Source organism: Thermobia domestica, chromosome 4 (assembly GCF_964235325.1).
Source record: "Thermobia domestica chromosome 4, izTheDome1.hap1.1, whole genome shotgun sequence".
NCBI classification, from domain to species: Eukaryota; Metazoa; Arthropoda; class Insecta; order Zygentoma; family Lepismatidae; genus Thermobia; species Thermobia domestica.
This window is the reverse complement of record NC_137457.1, coordinates 226,120,795-226,144,703: the sequence shown is the minus strand read 5'-3', so window position 1 is coordinate 226,144,703 and position 23,909 is coordinate 226,120,795. Positions and strand designations below refer to the sequence as shown.

At 36.7% G+C, this 23,909-nt stretch overlaps 1 protein-coding gene across 1 annotated transcript in view; it reads left to right on the top strand.

Annotated features, from left to right (window-relative positions):
* The first annotated feature begins 4,333 nt into the window (after positions 1–4,333).
* The window catches only part of LOC145683882 (17-beta-hydroxysteroid dehydrogenase 13-like), a 67,489-nt gene continuing 47,913 nt past the window's right edge, over positions 4,334–23,909 (top strand). The window contains exon 1 of the mRNA XM_081755520.1: positions 4,334–4,836. The gene's annotated coding sequence lies outside the window, so the exon portion shown is untranslated. The remainder of the gene's footprint in view (positions 4,837–23,909) is intronic.

The following is a 23,909-nucleotide window of genomic DNA, read 5'->3' as shown; positions in this document are numbered from 1 at the left end:
CACAGGCCTGCGCCTGCATCCTAAGTAATTCTACATTATCTGTGTCTCGTCCTGGTCTGCAATATTGAGTGTCATATACAACTTCAAGTTAAGTATCCTTTCCTCCGGAACGTTAGTGAAAGTATAGTTTGTTATTACTTGAAGAGGGAATATTTCTCCTTCCACTAAGTACACTACAATGGTGAATATTGTAACGAAACTGTCAAGGGAAATTATATATATTAATTGATAGTCTTAGAAAAAATCCTGTGCACAGGTAAGAGCGCTCTTATCCCATTATTGTTTTATCATCTTTCTTAGTAGCGTATACATTTTTAATTGTTTATGCTGACAGTGCTTATTTGCATTTATTTCGTTAGTTTTTATGTTTTTACTTATTCATATGTAAGTGTGCCATGTTAATGCCAGTTGTTTCAATCGTAAAGAAGTATATAATTAGAGTAACTTATAAGTGTAGCAAGATATGATACTACTATTACTACTTTTGATATAACCTCTTGTCTTGTCTCAGTGAGTAATCATGCTGTACTAAGGAATTTTGTGTAGCACTCATTTTGGATAATCCGGCTATATTTGTGTTATTTATTTCTGTAAAAGTGGAAAAAGGTTAGAAGCAAAATTATCACTGCATTTAAAAACTTCAACTTTTTTATTTACACTTGCTTTATCTTACTTTGCTCAGTTATATTTCCGTTTGTGTTAAGTATTTGAGTTATCTAAAGAATACTACATTTCCTCATTAAGTAATAAAAAGTCAAACAAATATCCTATATTCAATTTTTATTGATATTTCTTTGTCTTAGGTTACCTTAGGTGAAGTTAATAGATAAACCTGTGTGGTACTTAAAGTTATTTCGGGAAAAGGGTTCCCTCTTACTTATTCGTATGATTAAGTGAGAGGTAACTTCGCTTAAGTCTAGTGTTATCCGTTCGCTTCCGTAAAGGTCGTGTTTAAAATTTTTATCTTTACAGTTTAATTTCTCATCCGAGTCCTCCTGTGCTCGTCAAAAATAGCTGGATGGTGACCCTAGTTTATTTCAGTGTTTCCACACTGAAGGATGCTAGTGTCTTAGATCCTTTGGGCAGTTCGGGACGCTACAACCTGCCAATAATGGCAGCTTTCCTATGATTACGATTATGTTTGAATCAGGGTCGTCGTTTAGAGGGGGGGCAGGGAGGAACATTTTCCCCCTGAGTTTGAGATGTATATAGATATTATCAATAGAATAGTAGTAAATCAGTGAAAAACGCGAAATTTACTTATATCAAGGCAGGGGCGGATCCAGGACCGACTTCTGGGGGGGGGGGGCGGTGGGTTGTCATACTGATAATTTCAAGGGCTTCAAACTTTGGGATGGGTTTTATTTATATATATAAAATTAGAAAGTTTCCTTTTTTCGGGGGGGGCGATCGCCCCCCCCCCTGGATCCGCCCCTGTATCAAGGGGTCTTGCCCGCAAGCAAAATCCGAAATGACGCTCCTGGTTTGAATATAATGCAAATCTTGCGATTTAGATAGAAATATTTGAAATACTGAGTTTGCCATATAACGTCAATAACGCAAAGTAGGAGCTTGCAATTATCTTGCCCATTGCCACTATCGCAAATAAAAATCTCTGTTGTAGTTAACGATAAGAAGCATAGCAGTTGCAAGATTTATCGCCACCTTACAGAAGGTGATTGTTGCGAAATCAGGCATATTCCTTAGCGGTTTATTGTGGCACAAAGTAAAATTAGCGAGTTAGTTTGTGACAGTTGGAATAGCAAAATAATGTGTTTTTTTTTTTTTTTTTTTTTTTTTTTGCTTTGTGGCGCTGGGATAGGTTCAGCATAGTCCATCAATTTAAAATAAGACATTTTCTTTCACTTCTGTTTCTTCAAATGATTTCCTAAGACCATCTGTAATGTTATTACCCTTGTATATGTCCAAATAATTGTTTACAGATTAATGATATGCGTGCAAACTGATGTACTTCCCTTTACGTGTATAAATACGCGTCCTGACGTAAGTCATAAATACGAGAGTGTATCCGGGAAATAGGGACGAATATTAAAGTGCTATAAAACAAATACAAAATAAACACATTGAGTAACTTCTCCCATTTTTTGATACATAAACATTAGGTAATTTTCTTACATTTATGTATGAAAAATTGTATCTGGCATATAACCACCCAAGGCTGCACGGCAATGAGCAATTTGTTCATTGACGTGTTCATAAACATCTGGTGTGTTGCCGTTAATAACACTCTTAATTTTACCCTTTAGCTGTTGTATTGTCTGTGGTTTGTTCACGTACACTTAACATGTCACGAATCCCCACAGGCCATTCCTGATTTCCTCACAGAGATATTTTTTTTAGGAAACGTTTCATTCAGCAGACCAATTGTTTCACGGAATGTGTGACAGGTCACACCATCTTGCTGAAACCAAAATTCGTCATTTTCAATTTTCATTTCATGCAAAACTGGGAAAAACCAATCTGAAAGCGTGTGTCTGTAACGGTCGCCGTTCATAGTGACGCCAGCTCCCTCATCGTCTTCAAAAAAGTACGGGTTAATTACTCCTCCTGCCCATCCAGTTTGCTTAACAATTAACACTGACCCCGTGTTCTCAAATTTCAGGACCAACTTCCAAACTGACGATTCAATAGGAGTAACATTGCGTCCAAGTGTCACATACAAATCTCGAACGGTTGCCGTGGGACTTTCCTTATTTTTGTAATAACTTTTTGTCACTTGGATGGGTTGCTTTGTTGTCAAACGCTCCATGCCGAAAAAACACCAATCAGCAATGCTCATCACACAGGCTACTAATCGGAAGGATAGAGGATAACAAATACGGTAAAGCCATGGCTGCCAACCGTCATATAACAAAATGGTGCGAAATTCAAAATTCGTCCTTATTTCCCAGGCACCATCTACTATGGAAAAAACACAAGGGAAGTTGTGCTCGCAAGCCACTTACAGTGAAAATACTCTCGAACCAAGTCAGGGCAGAAGTGTAACAGTGGGACCGGGTGGCTAGTGATGAGGTGCGTCCACATAGGAAGCTAGTCAGCGACTGGAAGTATGTGGACAAACGAATATAGTCCAGAAAAACACTTGATGTCGCACAGGTTAGAGTCGTTATAATGGTTTCACACAGTTTGAAACTAGTAACTATAGGCGTGTAAAAATAAAATACAGGTTTCCTACATCATACACAAATACTACGCCAAAGGAGATTAATATGTTTCACATGGTGGGCACGGTAGCTTAGTGCTAAAATGTCAACCTCTTGTGCGTGGAGTCCCTAGTTCGATTCCCGGCCAAGTAAGTTTGTAGTGGACAATATCATGTCCGTGGGCTTTCTCGGGGTACTCCAATTTCCTTCCACATTATCATCCCACCAATTCTTCAATCATCATTCATTTGCCTTAACCATAGATCTACTTATGGGCATAATAGTGGAACGTTAAACTTAAAGTTTTCATTCTATTTCATTTGAGTATGTTACACAGTCGTCTTTGATATGTGCTCAGTCAATTTAGCCTTTGGAATGATTCGACACAATTAACATTATGCCTGTGGAAACATGAAGTACTGGATTTCTATATGGTTTCCAGAATTGTTCCGGCAATGAAAAATAATAGCCTAGACAATCTTTTTCCATATACATTCACTCATTTCAAGCGTAGAATTAGCATTTTTATGATAGATTATCCTGCCTCTGTATCGTGTAGTACGGAGAAATTTCTTAAGACTGGTACGGTATAATACCCAAGCCCCTTACACTTCTGTATTTTACAATATTCTCGGTACTGATAAATCTTTCTGTAAGCATTTGGTTAATCTTTGTCTTACAGCAATGTCTATAGCCATGAATGAACAAGAGGGGGTTCGACAGTTGCCACTACAGTGATTGCCTCGTGTGTTTTGGTGCTCTCTGAGGAAGAGAGTGGAGTGGGCTTTCATATACACCTGCACTACATTTCCACTTTCTTTTATATTTAGACGTACATACATCCCTTTTTTTCTTCTACTTTCATTTTATATTTTACATCTTTTTTCATTTTACATTTCCCACTTTTCTCTAACTTTTTGCCCTGTCCAACTTGGGTTTCAGCCCTCTTTCACTGTTTGAAATTCTTTCCCGGTTTTGACATTTTCCTGGTTTTGACCTTTTTCCTGGTTGTGTCCTTTCTTCCCATTTGTGTCTTGTATTTAATTCAATTTTGTTACTGAATCACTAATCCTCCTTGTAAGACAAATTGCATTTGTAGCACACATGACTCTGTAGCATGTGCATCTACCTATTTATCCTTATGACAAGAAGAAGAGGAAGAAGAATTTTCACGAGTTAGGGTTTGAAAACCAGATGTGGTGAGGAATATCAGAAATATATCATGATTGTGTTCGCAGAAAATGAATTTATTGTAATGTTTAGAATACATCATTTTGTGAAAAAATTCTCATAGTTAAGATCAATGGTTTGGAGTATTCAAGGCAGTCCCATATGAAGAGATAAGTTCGTAATGAAGTACACTTTTTGAAAAAGTTATGTATCTTGTAAACAATGATTACAGAACATTGCTGCTGATTATTTGAATTGGCTAAGAGAAGCCTGACTGTGGCTACTGAGCATTATATATTTATAAAAGATCGTTTTAAGAAGTTCTAGCAAAAAGGCCAGTGACGACCACTACTTGAATTATTCATTCTAAAAAACTTTTCGTTGGTGTATGAACCGATGTTTACATAGGCGTTACGTAATATAGAGTCGGGGCAGCATGACCAAAAAAACTCTAACGTTGACTCTTTGAGGTTCACGTTTGAATGTAATTTACTTGTCTCAGGTACGAAACCTTATTAGTACCAATTTCTAGTTAATTATGTTGGATTAAAGTAACTGTATTGTAGAATTACCCGCTGTTGATGGGGATTCATGCATTTGTGTATGGTTGAGTGAAAGGACTATGATATAAGCCTTTAGTAAGGATCAAATCTACTCTATGTAATTGTGATCAGGAAGCTAGTATCGTCAGTCATTTCATCATCTCGTGTCTTCTTTACAGGCAGTGAATTCTATGATATCTTTTTCAGGTTATATTAAGCAGAAGAGATCCAGAAGCGTGTATATATATATATATATAAAGTTTACAGGAGAAATGGATAATGCTAATACTGGATTAAGTTCCAAAGTTGGTTGTCCGTTTCTAGCAACATTTTGAAAATTTACCCGAAAAAATGAATAATTTGCTTGTTTGTGTGCTTAATAATGTATAAGGAGAGCGAAAGTTGTGTTCATTTTCTTATATAAACGGTTCTAAATATGGAACTATTTGGCAAGCGGAGGAAACTACTTGGCGCAATATTACTTCATGGTAGGATTGTGGGAATGTAATGATCATTTGTTTGTAAACATGGCTGGTGATAATGATCTATTAAAAGTAAGTAAAAGTCATGGCTTAATAAATCTAAAAATAAATTTGTAGGAAATACGGTAAGCAAATAACTGAAAGAAACTTGGAGAATTTTATACTTTTCAATGTAACGGTAACATAATCATCATAGCGGCAGGGTTCTACAACACAGTTCCCCCTTTCCATTTAGCTCTAATAAAGACAGGAAACAACGTGCCCTGCGGGGCTCTATCCTGCCTTCACTTGCTACCGCTCGCTGGGCAATACTATGTGAATTAAGTTTTAAACTTTGGTACAGAAAGTAACCAGTAATTATACCTTTTGCCATAAATTTGGCTGACGACCAACTTTGGAATAAATGCCCAAACACTTAGATCTAATATAGCGTAACCAAATCTAACCTAAGCTAATCTGAACTAATCTAAAGTAACCCAATATTAGTTGAAATAAGCGAAATTCTATCATTTTTGGGAAGTTATGCCGAATCTCTACACTAACAGAAACTAACCTAATCTGAAGAGAAATTATCGAAATTGTAACGTTTTTAACCCTGCAATACGCGCGCGGATTTTTGTGACGTGGATAGTCGCGCGGGCTACCACTGTAGCCCATTTGTTTTTATTTTATTATGTTGCCTAGCTTTGTTAATATTTCTGTCTTTCTTGTAGAGAATTATTTTTATAACCTCTTTTTAGGATTTTATACACAACTTGAGAAATATGTTCATTTTGAAAGCTATGTATATACAAAGAAGACGAACACCATTTATTGTTTCAAAAGTGATACAGGAATAGGACTCTAAAAGTTATTTGTATTTATCAATAAATGGACCAATCTGGTGCATTTTAAACTTCCCTTCACCTTAAATATATGTGTAAGAATTCTTTAAAAATTAAGTATAATTTTTCAAAAATTTTACAAATATTACAAATAAACGTATTATCCATAAAACATATACATTTTCAGCATAACGAGTTTCTGGTATCAAAGTTTGATTACGATTTTGGATAATTTTACATATGCTATTTACACTCATATATTTTTTCTTATGTTTCCGTATTCATGTCCTTCTAAGCATGGTCTGCACACAAGTGGTGAGTGGTCAATGCGCACTTTCCTTCAAGCATTGACCATTCATCAAAAGCATCAAAATGTCAATAAGGGCAAGTACAATCTCGTTTGTAAATTTTGCATCACGGTTAAGTACAAATCTCAATCTAACACTGTCAATGTAAATATTGGTAAAATCAACCTTAAGTCTCAAAATGTTTGCATCTAAAAGGACTTCTAGATATCAAGCTCCGATAACGCAGACCTACCCCCACCTTTAGGTCCTGGAAATCGAAACACAATATTATGAGCACGAGCGCAAATATTACGAGTAGGAGTGACTTTTTAACACTTGAGATTGTCTTTTACTATATAATAATTTACTTCAGAACTGTCTTTACTACTATTATCAACAGTTATCAGTGACTCCTGCCGCCCAGATTTCTCAGTCACATCTACTGAATTTTAACTATTTCTGTGTCCGAAAAATGCATTTTTGCGGTCTCAAAATGTTAACTATCGCCATCTAGAAAACATTCCTCATCAGAATTGGCATTTTGCCAACTCATTGACCATCTGATCAACCCTCAAACTATAATGGAAAAACTTTGACGCTTTGGAACACCCGTGAAATCAATAGTCGCGCGGGTTACAGTTGTAGCCCATGAAGCTTTCAAGCAGAATAACAATGAGATCTTTTCTATTTTACGCTTGACCACACACTAAACACGTAGAATGATAGTTGATAGAAAGGTACACAGACACCCTTTGAGTTATCATCTCGAATTACTTTGCTGCAAGGAAAATAAAAACACTGGGCTACAATAGTAGCCCGCGCGCGTATTGGAGGGTTAATGAAAAAGTTGGGGACCTCTTCTGCTAAACATTGGTCTTTTTATCTCTTACGTTTCTCCCATCTTACTACCTATATTTACAGTGTTTGCTATACTTTGCATCTTATAACAGCGCTAAATATTTATTGAGGCACAAATAGATGGTTTCCTTAAAAATTATGGAATCCTATTCCTAATGACCGATTCCATTTCAAATCGTCCAGGCAAACCACAATTGGTCCCCATCATAGTCTCAGATTTCATTTATTTTTTATATATGGGATCTACATGCAATATTATTGTGCTTCATGCGATGTTTACAATCATTAATAAATACCAAATATCAAATAAAAACCACGTAGTGTCATTTGGAAACAAATAAAAGTTCTACCAAGTTGGCAACACTGCCAACCGAATTGCAACGCACGTAAAAATCATATTGATACAAATCAACTTTCTGAACTTTATCAAAGCTTTAACACAGTTTCTGATTTAACGCGAAATATATATTTTATTTTCTATTTGGTCTAGGAATTAATTCGTGCGGGTGGACAAGAGATGGCGCAACGAACGGAGCGTCCCACAGTTCCGTGTATCCACACATGTGTTGCAAACCCCTGTCATCGCGTATCGTTCGTAGTATAGGGCAGTGGATTAAAGCGTCAACAACACCAGTTTGTAGTTAAGTGAACATGGCGCAATTTGTGCCTGATAAAGTGTTTTTGCGGGGTGTCCTGCTGCATTACTTTAACATGCAGAAAAGTGCGACAGAAAGTCATCGTATTTTGGTGGAAGTGTATGGTGACCATGCTCTAGCTGAGCGAACGTGTCAGAAGTGGTTTGCACGGTTTAGAAGTGGTGATTTCGGCTTGGCAGACCAAGAGCGAGCTGGACAGCCAAAAAAATTTCAAGACGAAGAATTGACAGCATTGCTCGAGCAGGATTCGTGTCAAACGCAGGAACAACTTGCAGCAGCATTAGGCGTTGATCAAACAACAGTCTCCAAACGCTTGAAAGCCATGGGAATGATTCAAAAGATGTTACATTGGGTTCCACATGAATTGAAAGACGAAAAACCATTTGCGAATTGCTGCTTCAACGACAGAGCAGAAAGGGGTTTCTGCATCGAATTATTACGGTGCAAAGGTTATGCTGTGCATATGGTGGGATATGAAAGGTGTGGTGAACTATGAGCTGCTGCAACCGGGTGAAACTATGAATGGAGAACGTTATCGACGACAATTAATGCGTTTGAAGCAAGCTCTGGCCAGAACACGACCAGAATGGGAGAACAGACATGATAAACTTATTGTTCAACATGATAACGTTCGCCCACATGTCGCAAAACCGGTCAAAACCTATTTAGAAAATGTCGGATGGGAAGTTTTACCCCACCCGCCGTATTCACCAGACGTTGCTCCTTCGGACTACTACTTGTTCGATTGCATGAACAACGATTTGATTGGACAGCGGTTTACTTCAGAAGATATCGAAACATGGGTCTCTCTGGATCGCTTCCAAGGATGAGGACTTCTTTCGCCACGGAATCCGTACATTGCCTGACAGATGGGCGAAAGTGGTGGCTAGCGATGGACAATATTTTTCTTAAGGTATTTATGTATTTTGTGTTTGTACTACAGCTTCAATGTGTGCGTACCAACCGCACGAATTAATTCCTAGACCAAATATTATCCCGGTCCGATTTTGGGTCCGAGTTGGAAACCCTGTAACTCGAAAACGAAGCGGAATTCGACTCATGTTTATAGGAACTTTTCTACTGGATTTGATGTCAGGGTTCATCTCTCAAAATTTTCATACTCCCTTTCAATTTGCCTTGTGTATAGGATGTAAATGCCCAAAGGAAATATTTACATTTCAAGTACAAAAATCCAAGTTTCAATAATTAATTGCGAATGTTAGAACTGCAGCCGCATGAACGGTTAACAGATATTAAATACTTAGGTACTTCTCCAATACATGAAAAAAATTCAGATTTTTAAAAGGTGGGGTTTTTGAGAAAATGGCGTCCAAACATGGCATCTTAATGAAATTTTCAGCTTTTCATCATGCTATAACGTGGGATGTAATAATCAGAAACGTAAGTCCTTTACATTTTCAAGAGACCTTATGGAGTAGATTTCGATGCTAGAAGCAGATGGTTGATATTGCTCGTGAGGACAGAAAAAAAAAAGGATGGAATTAGCAAAAATTTCACCAAAGTTGGCAACATTGCGAGTGAATTGCGCGATTCCTATTGGACCAATAGGCGAATTTTGGCCCTCCACCGAAACATACAACTTTATACTCTTCCTGCTATTGCGATTATGTTACTAAGTACACTCGTTTCTCTACAACAAAACTTTTAATTTGACATGTTTTTCAGTTTCCCGAGCAATCCGAGAGGAGGGCAGCCATTTTGGAAGTCTGTATATCGAAGAAAAATTTTTTTCAGCAAAAATAAAAAATATGGGTCTAATAATTTTGTATGTACTTTCTTATTTTAAAAAATAAACTATATCTGAGACAGTCGTGTGGACCACCTTGGACGATCTGAAATGGAATCACTCTAATGCCATCGCCTTTAAAATTTTCTGACTGCCTGTACACATTGTCCCTAGGTCGGCTTACGCGCATTTTGACTATGCAGAATACCAGTAGCAGAAAGAGAGAATAGGTTCTAATCTTAGATTATATTCGATCATCACATTTAGAGCCTTATCGGTTCACGCTTCTCAGGTGGAGAGCGAATTCAGGTAACGTAGCTACTTACCTAAAAGCGGGAACGCTTGTGCATAGTGAAAAAAAAAAAAAAAATCACAAATTGCAGATATTTCATAATTTGTTGTAAGATGTTTTCTCTAGTAATGTCCAGGGTGGAAAAAAAATCGTTTTTGTTGATTTTTTTTATTTAAATCGATTTTTTTCATGTAAATCAAATCTTTCTTCTTGCGTAATACAAGTCACGAATTGAAGATAAAACGTTAGGAATTGAAATTAAATGTTAATTATGCCATTTAAGTTAAAGTATTGGGCTTGAATTTTGAATTGATTGCCAGTCGTTAACTTATTTCAATCCTAAATAGAGATGCAAGGGTTCGAGAGACTCGGTTTTTTCTGCTTCGCTTTTTTGCTTGGGAAATTTTGGCCTTTTTCGGAATTTGTTTTAAATTGATAAAGCAGGTTTTGTTTCGCTTCTCTACAATACAAGAACTCATTTAAGTAGTAGCGGATGCAGATAATACAGAACCTCGAAAATAAACATGAATTTCAAACAGTTTTAATTCTTAACACATTTTTATTACGAATCCCATAAAATTAATCCATGTATATATAATAAGTTAAGGTTTAACTTTCATATGCATTATAAGCAATATTTTTTATTGCGAATTAAAAATACAAAAACAAGGAAAAACTGTTACATTACATACAGAATTTATTGTACTCTGTGTGTGAGTTCAAACAAATAACACATCGGGAACATAATAATATATTTACTGAACAAACGCACAAAACAACTTTAAGTTTCGACGCCGTAGCCTTCTCAAAAATAACATGTTCTTCTCTTTGTTCATTACGTATATCAAGTGGCTCAAGTGGTACAATTTTGGCTTCGCATTCGGGAGGTAATGGATTCGATTCCCGCTGCCGACCATCCTGACGGGTTTTCCAATGTTTCCCTCAGTCCTACCAGGTAAATGCCGGGATGGTACCTAATAAAACAGGCCCTGGCCGATACCTTCCCAAATCCTTGCCATATTGTTGTTAGATATCCAGTATAAAATGGCCTCTGAGCTGCATCATGTTATTGTTAAATAAATAAATATCATTCCCTCGCCAATCTGTTATAGTCGATAAGTTTATTATGTCCGACTTCCGAGACTTCCACAAACATCGTCCTAGAGGAGGGACGTACGCAGGAATTTCGGGAGGGGTCTAAAGCGTTTCAGGGGGGGGGGTCCAAATACAATATGAGGCTAAATTATAAAAAATTCTAAATTTGCCCCTAAAAGTAGACTACATTTACAAAAAAGTCTGGATTTCGGGGGGTCCGGACCCTCAGGACCTACCCCCTGCGTACGCCTCCTATACTAGAGTAACAATGAAAAATAATCATTATTTTATTACAATTCAACGTATTACTTTAAAAGACTGAAAAAAATACAATATTTGTATGGGACGCTCAAAAATCACCTAATTTGTTAATGCACCTCTTGCTTCCGCCTTTGCTACCCCTACAGGAACTTCTTTGAAATGGAACAGAAATGTTGAAAATGTATTTTCTATTCGTTTATTACATACATAATAATCTGTTGCGACCTATCAGATGCTTCGGTCCTGCAAAATCGGAAAAGTCCCAAATTCTGTAATGCACTGACTGTTCCTTAAGCTGGTTTAGAGTCAGGAAAGTACTGAAATTTCTGTTCATGGATCATATGCGTAATACTATTCACCTGAGCGTTTGGTTTCCAAGGCTCTAGAATATATAACCACCATCACGGTTTACCCAGTCTTGAAGGTTTCTGAATTTTTAACAAGAATTCAACATGTCATTACGGAACTTTCCCGTTAAAATTTTTTTTAAAAAAAAGAAAGAAATAAAAGAAAAGAAAAAAAAACGAAATACGTTTGGGAAATCCGAGATTCAGTCCCGCATTCGACCATTCCGACAAATGTTCTTAATTCCATCTGTGAATGTAGAGATAATGTGATTCCTGGCTGATTTAATTTCTTATGTTTTAAATTGTTATTACTAATTACCAGCAATGACGGATTTGCGAAAGGGGTTAATTAGGGTGGGGGTTTCTTTCGGACTGAAATCTGTTCTCCGAAATTACGGAATTTCTAAAACAAACGAAATTTTAGTTATGTCTTTACTCATAAACTTCAAGCTCCCTCAAATGAAAATCAGGCATTTTTAGAAAAAAACTAACCATTAATAAGGAAAAAAACTCTTTTCTAAATCCTTACTGATTATTTGTATAAAATGGTACTCAAGGTTGCATCCAGAAGATTATTGCTACATCTTACATAGCTACAGTATAACAGAAGTGTGGAAGTATGCTCTGACGGATATATTGAAAAACATAAGTTTAACTATGTGCTAGAACAGCGTTTCCCAACCGGTGTGCCGCGGCACACTGGTGTGCCGTGAATGGGCTGCTGGTGTGCCGCGAGGAATCGAAACAAAATTATTAATTTTATAGCAATAAAATTGCAAAACGTAGGGAAGAAAGTATATTTGTATTTCACATTACTATGAACCTCTCTACTATGAATCTACAATTTTGTTTCATACCGGGTTACTGTTCTGTACATTTCTAATGTTGAAAAAAGTATTTGTTATAATTGTTATGACCATTATTGCTTCTTTATTGTTGCAGACTATTTCGTAACTTGGAAATTTAAAATATCATTCAATCCTTTTGACAAATTACCTACATTTGTGTTTTAAAAGTAAAAGAGATTTGTTTGTTTGTTCGTTATTTAGTGATCTTCCTTCTTAGTAAAAGGTTGGATACAGTTTTTAAAAAGAAAGCGTATTTTTAGAAACCAGAGGCCAATATTTCATTGCAGTTATTTTCTATTTTTAAATTAGAATAAAAAAAAAAGCATAATGATTTACCAAGGGGGAAAAACAGTAAAAGAGATTTCTTCTCTGTGAGGAGATCAATAATCACAAAAAAATACGAATGTGTTTTATATTTACAAATAATAATATCTATAAGTGTGCCGCGAGAATCCAAGTAACACCCGTAGTGTGCCGCAAGTTGAAAAAGGTTGGGAAACGCTGTGCTAGAAACTAGAGTACTAAGCTCTAAGAAATGTAACACGAACAACTAAAAATGAAATAATGTAAAGAAGAAAAATGTCGATAACTCAGAAGTTAAAATAGTTATATAGCCTCTAAAATTGCTCTCAAATACTACGTACTTAATGTTTAATTCATAAAACATGTGCTCCATCCATCATGATGGTGAATTCTAGAGGAAAATATGGCTTTTAGGTCATGAAATCTTGTTTAACTGTAGAGTATACTATAAGAAAACAAACTATTTAGATAAAAGAATCATGAAAACGAAAAAAGCCAAAATTTCCGTTTTTTCCCTAAAAAGCAGGATTTTTATGTAACAAGAAAAAAAAATTCAAAAAAGCCGGCTATTTTGCATCTCTAATCCCAAACAATGTTTCTTAAGCACTAAGGAAAAAGTACGGCAACGTTTATCAACATGATACTTTTTTCCACAAACGTTACTCATATTTGGCAGAGGCATACCTAAAAATAAATAAATTAATTAATTTAAAAAATGGAACTAGCTTGCGGCACGAAATACATATAAAATAAGCAAGTTTCGCCTAAGGTTATAAAATCTAAAAAAGATTTAAGTTTCGGAGAGGGAATCGGACCCCTTTATAAATACGCCCCTATTATCTGGGAACAATCAAGCAGACGCGCACACAAAAGAATTTTCGTCTTAAATGTCCATGGTGATTTCCTCATTGGAATAGTTAACGATTTAAAAACCCTATGTTACGAAGGTAAGAAAGCAGAATTCCTCCGTTACCCGTTCAAAACGGGATTTTCCTTAATCATCCTCTGCATGAAACACTCTTTTTCATACTGTCTTATTGTATTATGATTACCTTCCATAATTGAAATCACACAACAGAGGCTGGATTTTACTCATTTTCACTTTAAATTAATTTATTTCGGAATTTGATTTAAATCAACGATTTTTATTTAAAAAATCAAGTGATTTAAATCAGTCCACCCTGCTAATATCTAAAGAAATACGTAAAGAATTGAATCTTCCAAAGAGCTGACCCTTTTTGTTTAATTTATACGGCCAGTATTACACTATATTGCACAAAGTGTTCAAGGCATTTGCTTGTGTTATAGCGCAATGAGCACGCGCTCGAAGGCTAATTACTTTCGTATGTACACATTGTTCTATGCGTAGAGTCTATCCATAATGAGTTGAAAACTTAGTTAAAAGGGAGTTAAGCTCCTTATTTTTCAAATTTTTTGGGTTTGAAATGTAGATTTCGATGAGCTGTGTCCATTGGTATCACTTTTGATTTCTGGAATGGACCACTTCAAGGTCAAATTAGGTCTCAAAGTTTGGACAATGCTGACTAGTGCCCGACTGAGGCGAAATGGGTGTCATTCGATTCTTCGTATTCACACGTACATGAATAATTGATATGTCTGTTTCCCAAAAATTAACGAAAATCCGTAATTTTAAACAATTCGGATCAGTGACCGACTGGAACGAAATCGGTGTCATTCGATTCGTATTCACACACACATGAATAATTGATATGACATTTTCCCGAAAATTCAATTCGGGAAAATGTCATATCAATTATTCATGTGTGTGTGAATACGAATCGAATGACACCTATTTTGTCTCAGTCAGTCACTGGTCCGCATTGCCCAAATGGTTCCACTTTCTATTTTTCTTTTTTATCCCTAATTTGACCTTGAAACGATCGGTTCCAGAAATCGAAAGTGATGCCATTGGACACAACTCATCGAAATCTACATTAAAAAAAAAAAAAATTGAAAAATACGGGGGCCACGGTAACTCCGTTTTAACCGAAAACTTTCACCGATAAAATATACGGGTCTAGCACACTTCAAACTGGACTATGAAGTTGATCCCCTTGTGTGAACATGATTTTATAAAGTGGAAAGTCATTTGGGGAGATTAAGTATGTTGGATCAGGGTGTCTACTGATCTGGAAAACCTTGAAAGCCTGGAATTTACTTTCGGACCTGAAAAACCTGGAAATAGCCTGGAATTGGACGAGGAACCTGGAAGTTTTAAGATTATTTTTAAAATATTGTTTTTGGGATTGGTATGGAATAAGTATATTTTTGTACGTAAAATGCAAGAAAGTTATACAGCATAAGTTAAAAGCCAATAATTACTTATTCAGTGGAGACGTAGTTGAGAAAGACAGACAGACGTGAGCAGAGTGCAGGCGGTGAATGTTTTTGGAAAGTATGTTAAGGGTACAAGAAGACACTGAATAAGATTTTATTTGTTTGGCATGGTCGTTGTGAATAACAGTGACTACAAAAAGAGCTAAATTAGTCCCCGATGATGAGAGTAAGGTAATTGAAAAAATTAAATTTCGTGATCTATTATTAAGTTTGTGACTTACACTGTGGGGATACTGGCATACAAGCCAGAAGCTTTCTCTATAGTTGCTGCTTATTTGCATAATATGAATCAAGCTTATTTGCTGCTTTATGAAGACATTGATTTACATGTTTCAGTAGTAAGAGTAGTAGACAGGTCTGGAACAACATTCCGCTTATACTCCTGTGCCGAAGCTTTTTAACAGGAGTCCAAGCCCGCGGATGTCGCAGTGAATACCATTCCCGGTGGCCGAAAAGTGTATCACCGGAAAAAAGTAAAATTGCCCACATCTTAACGGAACTACTTTTTGTATTTAGGTTAACATTTTACTAGTCTTGCAATAAATCCTGTTATACACTAACAATTAACATTTTATTTTTCAGCCATTAAAATAGGGAAAAGTAAAACTAAATTTCAGGACTTGTGGAAAGGCCAGTAGAAATGGGTTATTAGGTCCAACGATCCATTTAAAGCAGGTTGTAAACTCTGCAGAACTGATTTTGACATTTCAAATATGGGAGCTGGATCATTGAAATCTCATGAAAAAGCAAAGAAACATCAAATAGCTGTTAAAGCTCTTAATACACAATGTACGATCGTAAAGTTCTCAAGCAATGCTAACAAGGAGCCTTCCTGTACAAAAAATTCTACAGCGTCTTCCAGGTCAGTGACGGGCACATCATCTACTCCAGTTGTTCAGGAGAAAAATGAAAGCCCAGCAAAAACTAGTGGTGTAATAAAGAGTTATCTTATCAAAGATCAAGTGAAGAAAGCAGAAATAATCTGGACATTGCACAAAGTTACAAGTCATGCATCGGCCAGAAGCCAAGCGAGTGCAACGGATTTGTTTCCTTTAATGTTTCCTGAGTGTGAAGTCGCTAAAAATATGCAGTTACACAAAGACAAAATAGGTTATGTCATCACTTTTGGATTGGGTCCATATTTCCAACAGACGTTACTTCGTGAACTACAAAATTGTGAATTTTTTGCAGTATCGTTCGACGAAAGCCTAAACACTATCTCACAGAAAAATCAAATGGACTTAGTATTTGGTCTAGGAATTAATTCGTGCGGTTTTTAATAAAAATTGAAGCTTTATTTCAAAAACAAAGTAAATGAATACGTTAACAAAAATATTGTCCATCGCTAGCCACTACTTTCTCCCATCTTTCAGGCAATTTACGGATTCCGTGTCGAAAGAATTCCTCATCTTTTGACGCAATCTAATCAAAGATCCATTTTTCGATATTTTCTGAAGAAGTGAACCGCTGTCCAATCAAATCGTTATTCATGCAATCGATCAAGTAGTAGTCAGACGGAGCAGTGTCTGGTGAATATCGCGGGTGGAGTAACAATTTCCATCCGACATTTTCCAAATAGGTTTTGACCGGTTTTGCGACATGTGGTCGAGCGTTATCATCTTGATAAGTTTATTATGCCTGTTATTCCATTCTGGTCGTTTTCAGGCCAGAGCTTGCTTCAAACGCATTAATTGTTGTCGATAGCGGTGTCCATTAATAGTTTCACCAAGTTTCAGAAGTTCATAGTACACCACACGTTTCAAATCCCACCATATATACAGCATAACCTTTGCACAATGAATATCTCGTTTCGGTTGTGAAGGACCTGGTTCACCTTGCTTCACCCAGGCCTTTTTTCGTTTAGGATTCTCGTAATGAATCCACTTCTCATCACCAGTTACAATTCGATGCAAAAATCCCTTCCTTTTCTGTCTTTGAAGCAGCAATTCGCAAACGGTTTTTCTTCTTTCAACGTCTCTGTCTTTCAATTCATGTGAAACCCAATAAGACATCTTTTGAATCATTCCTATGGCTTTGAGACGTTTGGAAACTGTTGTTAGCTCAACTCCAAATGCTTCTGCAAGTTCGTCCTGCGTTTGACACGAATCCTGATCAAGCAATGCTCTCAATTCTTCATCTTCAAATTCTTTTGGCTGTCCAAATTGCTTTTGGTCTTCCAAGCTGAAATCACCACCTTTAAACCGTGCAAACCACTTCTGACACGTTCGCTCAGCTAGAGCATGGTCACCAAACACTTCCACTAAAATATGATGACTTGCGGTAGCACTTTTCTTCATGTTAAAGCAATGAAGAATAACTCCCCGCAAAAACACTTTATCAGGCACAAAATGCGCCATTTTCAGTTGAAGAAAAAATGATGTTGTTTCCGCTTCAAGCAACTGACATATACTAAACAAGATGCTCAATGACAGTAGTTTTCAACGCATGTTTGGATCAACGAAACTATGGGACAATAAGCTAGTTACGCCATCTTTTGTAAAACCGCACGAATTAATTCCTAGACCAAATAGTTCGTTTCTGGCACAGTTTTAACACCTTATTTAACATCAGTATTCCTCGGGCATGCTACTGCCCAGGATTTGTTAAGTGCATTTATAAATACTTTCAAGGACAAGGGTCTCGATTTTTGTAAGTTACTTCAGGTTTCTCTTGATGGCTCCAACGTTAATTTGAAATTTCTGAGTGATTTGAAGGCTTATCTGAGTGAAGAAAGTGGTGAAGGTCCACAGCTTTTGGAGACGAACGTGCTCTTTACATATTGTTAATGGGGCTTTTAAGACTGTGCATACCAAAGCTGGTTGGAATGTGACAGAGTTTTTGAGAGCGGTGTACTATTCAAGGACTTCCCTTCAAGAAGAGCAGATTGCATCGCAGCATCTGGAACAGCAGTTTTCCCTCTTAAATTTTGTTCTATTAGGTGGGTGGAGAATTCTAAAGTTATCAACCGTGCCATAACTATGATTCCTGCCTTAAAAGTTTATGTTGATGCAGTGAAAACAAAACCTCCTGAAACATCAAATTTCTCTAAAGTAATAGCCCACATCTCTGATGTACTGTTGCCTGCTAGATTAGGTTTCCTTCAGTCCGTATCTGTAGAACTAGAAGAATTCATCACTAAGTACCAGACAGACAGTCCATTACTACCGTTTCTATGGAATGGCCAAAACACGTTGATTCGCAGTTTGTTAAGCCGCTTCGTGAAAGATGATGTCTTAAAAGTAGCTAAAACTTCAAAAAAAACTGACCTCAATAGATGTTTTTGATAAGACATCTTAAAACCACTTAATCTATAAATAGTTGGTGTTTGATTTTCTGCGGTTACATCGCTTAAAGGGGTGAAGGATGTTGATATTTTGAACTTTAAGAGAATGCAGAAGATTCTTGCAAGAACTGTGTAAAAAACTTATGCTAAAATGTCCTTTAAAATACAGTGTAACAAGAGCCACAAGTTGCTTGTCTCCAGAAACTATGACCAACGAAACCCTTCGTGAATCACGTATCACACTCGCCCTGGAGACATTTGTCGAGAAAAAGCAAATAACACCTGCAAATGCTGATACGGTGAAACGGGAATATTTAAAATTTTGTTCAGACCAAGACACAGCACGAAACCTGTCAAATTTCAGTTACAAAAATGACAGATTAGACGTTTTTCTCCATGATCTGTTAAATAAAGAAGGTGTCTCCAATGCGTTTAAAATATTCATGCATAAGATATGTGTACTTTTCCATAGCAACGCAGCAGTGGAAAGAAGTTTCTCCATTAACAAAGAGTGAATTGATGAAAATCTCCAAGAGGAGTGCTTGATTGTCCTGATAAGTGTATTAGATGCTGTGCGTGTTGCTGGTGACATACGTAATATGAATATCACAAAGAGTATGATCCAGTACGAGGGCCACTACGAAAGTTTTGAGATGTGAAATAACTTACATACTTACATGCATACAATTTAACACTTATATTTTCTCAAAGTATCCACCATTACACTGTACACACTTTTGCATCCTCGAAAACCATTTTTGGAAGCAGTGTTGCCAGTCTTTTTCTTCAAGTGTTGAAAGTTCACTCTCGTGAGCCACTACAGCTTCTTCAGGGCTGCAAAATCTCTTCCCACGCATGCGATCTTTGATCCTGGGGAACAAAAAAAGTCACACGGGGCCAGGTCAGGGCTATACGGCGGATGAGTCATAAGTTTGACCTCCGTAGATTCTATAAACTGAATTGTGATGTTGGCCGTGTGTGTGGACGCATTGTCATGATGAAGCAGGATCCCACGCAATCCAGTTCGTGGACGCCGTTCCCGAAGCTTCTGGAACACTTTTCTTAGGCAAACAGTGGTGCACCACTGAGCAGTAACAGTCCTTTGTTCTTCAAGTGGAACAGTTGCAACCATCTTCTTCCCCACACTTCGCGGTCGCTTCACTTTCGTGGGTGGATTTTCGTCTGGAAAGATCCAAACTGTAGACTGGCGTTTATTTTCAGGGTCAAATTGATAGATCCAAGTCTCATCACCAGTAACAATGTCAGAGACGCGTCGAGAATTGCCTCCATCAAATCTTGCAAGCATTTCTTCACACCATTCCGCACGCATGCGCTTCTGTTGTTCAGTCAAAGTGTGAGGCACCCAGCGAGATGAAACCTTTCTAAGCCGAAGATGATCATGAAGAATTTTTTGTTAATCCTGGCGATCCCATGTTCACTGTAGATTCAATGTCCTTGAAAGTTGTTCGAGGATTTTCTCGAATCATTTGTTTCACAGCGGCAATGTTTTCATCTGACACAGCTATTGCCGTACGTCCAGCTCTCTCTTCACATTTAAGCGATGTCCGGCCTCATCTGAATTCACCAAACCATCGAAAAATTGTAGCACGCTAAGGAGCAAGGTCCCCAAATGCCCTCTGCAAACGGTCAAGGCTTTGTGTCTCGTTCAAACCACTTTTGAAATCGTAAAGGATCATTGGCCGAAAATGTTCCCTTTCGAGCTCCATTCTAGACAGCCGAATACTGCTCACATCAACAAACAAGTAAAGGCGATACGGGCACGCCGATAAGCGAGGCGAGTTGAAACTTCTTCGCTCTGGATACCACTACCGAACGCAATTGTTGGAATTCAAATACTGTCCACAACAATGCGTATCTCAAAACTTTCGTAGTGACCCTCGTATGTGAGGAATGCATCAAACAGAATAAATGAATATCTGAAAGGCCGCGGTGAAAAAGAAGACAGAGCAGCTTGAGAAAATAAAGATATTAAGAAGAAAATAAAAGAGTTGGAATTAAAGAAGAAAATAATACAAACTGACTCCGAAGCAGAAGTAGATGCGTTGGAAGAACACGCGAAAAAGTTAAAAGGGATGTTGAACTCTAGAAGTTAAAAGTCAGAAACTGTTCACTGTGAAAGTTGTTTTCTATATTTGTTCATATAATGTGCGTGGTTCCATAACATTTTCAATTTTTTAAAATTTCATGTTACAATACATTTTTAAATAAAATATAACTGATGGCCAGTCCCCATCCAAGAAGAATGTGCAGTAACGTGTAACAATATGAACTACTTTGCGTTAAGAATGTGTATTATATATGATCATTTTCTTTTTACTTCTAAACTAATACTAATTTGACAAAAATGGTGGGAAAATAGCTTACTCACCGCTAAGTCCTACTAGTACTTAGCATAAAATACCACGAGAGTACTTTAAAGGGGAGTGCTTGTAGTAAAATACTCTTGTGGTATTTTATCCCATAACTTAGCGGTGAGTAAGCTATTTTCCCGCCATTTTTGTCATTGTTCATCAACACTCACGTGCTACTACTATAATATTAGTTTATTTGAAGTAATGTTTTTGACGGAAATTTACTATTATACAGAGTGAATCTTAACTAAACCGATATACTTCGGGAGGTGATTCCCGAGCCCGAAACAAGAAAAAATTCCTCCACGAAACTTTTCTCCACGGTACATAGTTTTGGACCTACAAGGTGCCGAAAGTGTGGAAAAATGAACCTCCGAGGTCTATATTTCAAAACCTATCCAACGTAGAGACTGCAGCTTAATATCTCTTTAAGGAAGTCTTATCTGTTCTGAACATATGATTTCCTTTGTGAGATTTTAAGGAGCATTCTCTACTTTGGGTAATTTTGAAAATATAGGCGTCGGAAGTTCATTTTTCCACACTTTGGGCACCTTTTAGCTCGGAAACTATGCGCCCTGGAAAAGAGTTAAAGAGATTTTTTTTTTTCTTATTTGGGTGCCGAGAATCATTTCCCGAAGTTTGTCGGTTTAATTAAGGTTCACCCCTGTATAGTATTCCTACATTAGGATATTTAAAGCTACTGCACATTTTTCTAAGCCGGCCTTCTGGTAGGGGATATTGTAATAAGACATTTTCTTGTGTAAAATGTTTTGAGAACCTAGATTTCAGTCAGTTTTTTTTCTTTTCGTCTTGTCACTTAAAGAGACTATCACCTGCCGTATGCATTCTCTAATTATTACCAGTTTTTGTTAAGAACTACATAAAATTGCATTAACTTATACGTGTTACAATAAATGTCACTCTACTGAATAGACCTGTTAAAAAAGGAAAAATGAACCTTGGAAACCTTAAAACCTGGAATTTGAAAATAAACATTTAGTAGACACCCTGTTGATGCGATAAGATAATGGCAATAAATATTGTGTTTTCTAGGTAAAATATTCCAGTACACTAAAAACTCGTTGATATTTGCACAGAAACGTTCAGTTATGTAATCTTATATTTGTTATTTTGAGACAGATCAAGGCACGCAGTATTAAAACGCAATCTAAACGAAGTTCTAGACCACTACTAATATGGAAAAGACAGTGACTGACTTATTGTGTAAAATATTAGCATGATAGGTAGAAATATCCCATTTAGTATGCCTATAATTACAGTAGTACGGTAGAAATAGCACAATTACGATGTCATTGTTGTCTAATCCACGTACTGTTATATACAATATGAACTGTCTTATATCTGATACATTATGTATTTCCCAAAGAAGTTTTGTGACATATTTACTGTAAATAGCGCTCTCTTCAGTACTTCCCATCCCCTACGTTCTTGCTGCCTTCGCCTGCCTTCTCAGTTGCCTGCCTTCGCTTGCAATGAATTCCCTAGCTTTTAAGGACTAAGAAGTAAAGTCACGTTGCTTGTAAATAGGGCCCGCAGTATAGTCATCGATGTCCTAGCCCCCAGTGCTACTTCCCTTCGGGTGGGTTAAGAAATATCCCTTCGCGATATGGGCGATCGGTCGGTCAAAAATCAGTTCAGATTCTGGTTTGTAGGAAGATTCTAGCCTTAACTTAGGTGATACACATACCTCTTTCTATTTAAAAATATTGCGTGGTTTACGATATGAGGAATTCAAGATGGCTGCCTTGATGAACACACAATCATTTAACTTAGTTTGTACATCAATAGCGACTTGTAACTAGAGATGCAAGGGCTCGGAAAAAAACCGGCTTTTTTTAAAAAAAAAAAAACTCGGTTTTTTCTGCTTCGCTTTTTTGCTTGGGAAATTTTGGGCTTTTTTCAAAATACTGCTTTAAATTGATAAAACAGACTTTGTATCGCTTCTCTATAACACAAAAAATCATTTAATTAGTGGTTGATGCTGATAATAATATAAAACATCGAAAATAAACTATGAATTTTGAAAAGATATTTCAAACAATTTTTCTTCAACATATTTACATTATGAATTCCACAGGATTAACCAATGTATATAATAAGAATTTTTTAACCTCCTATATACAAAAGTAAGCAGAGTTGGCAAGAACCGTGGTTGTTTTTGAAAATGCCAAAAATCCGTTTTTTGGGGGATGTTTAAACCAGGCTATTTTGGTTTAAACCAGGCTTTTTTGATTTAGATTTTTTGCTTTATGTATTTATATTACATATTCACAGAAATAAGTTTGTTTCGCCTTGGTGTTATTATGCAACAGCGGGGTTATGCCGGAAGAACTCCCATAAGCTTAAAGAAGTCCGGTCAGTAAATTTCTTAAATTGAGAATCTCCCGCCCTAGCCATTCGGAAAATCCCGTTATTACTTGAAATGTAAGACAATAACGGGAAAATCCTGTTATTGCTTTGCATGTAAAATTTAAAGGTCAACGTACCATAATCAGTACGCAGAAACTGAGGTATTAAATTACAAATTTAGTACGTAGATATCATTGAAAGTCCAATCCAAGCTAATGTTGGAAGCTACGTAGGCAATCGATAAATTTTGCCAATTTCTATCAATATATTTAAGCAATCTTGGCTTCTTTATAAAACAACACGCATTTAGGCATGCAGAAATATACAATTTGGTTTGTTTCGTATATTTAGGCTTAACATCCTTACGAAATACCGAGGTTATCAAGGAGAAGACTTTCGCTTAAACTGACATCCGAACCGCTACTTGGGTTACGCATGAAAGAAGGTTTGTGGTTCGACCGAGAATTGAACATGGGCCACATTGATTAAAAAGTGAAAGGGAAATAAAACTATTGCAGGTGGTTTGATATCTGGAAACGTCACCATGAAGTTCACATGATTCGCATTTTTCATTCTTTTTATTTTTGTGGTTTAAACCAGTTATTAAAAAAAAAGTTGATGTAAACCAGCCAACCCTAAAAGTAAACACT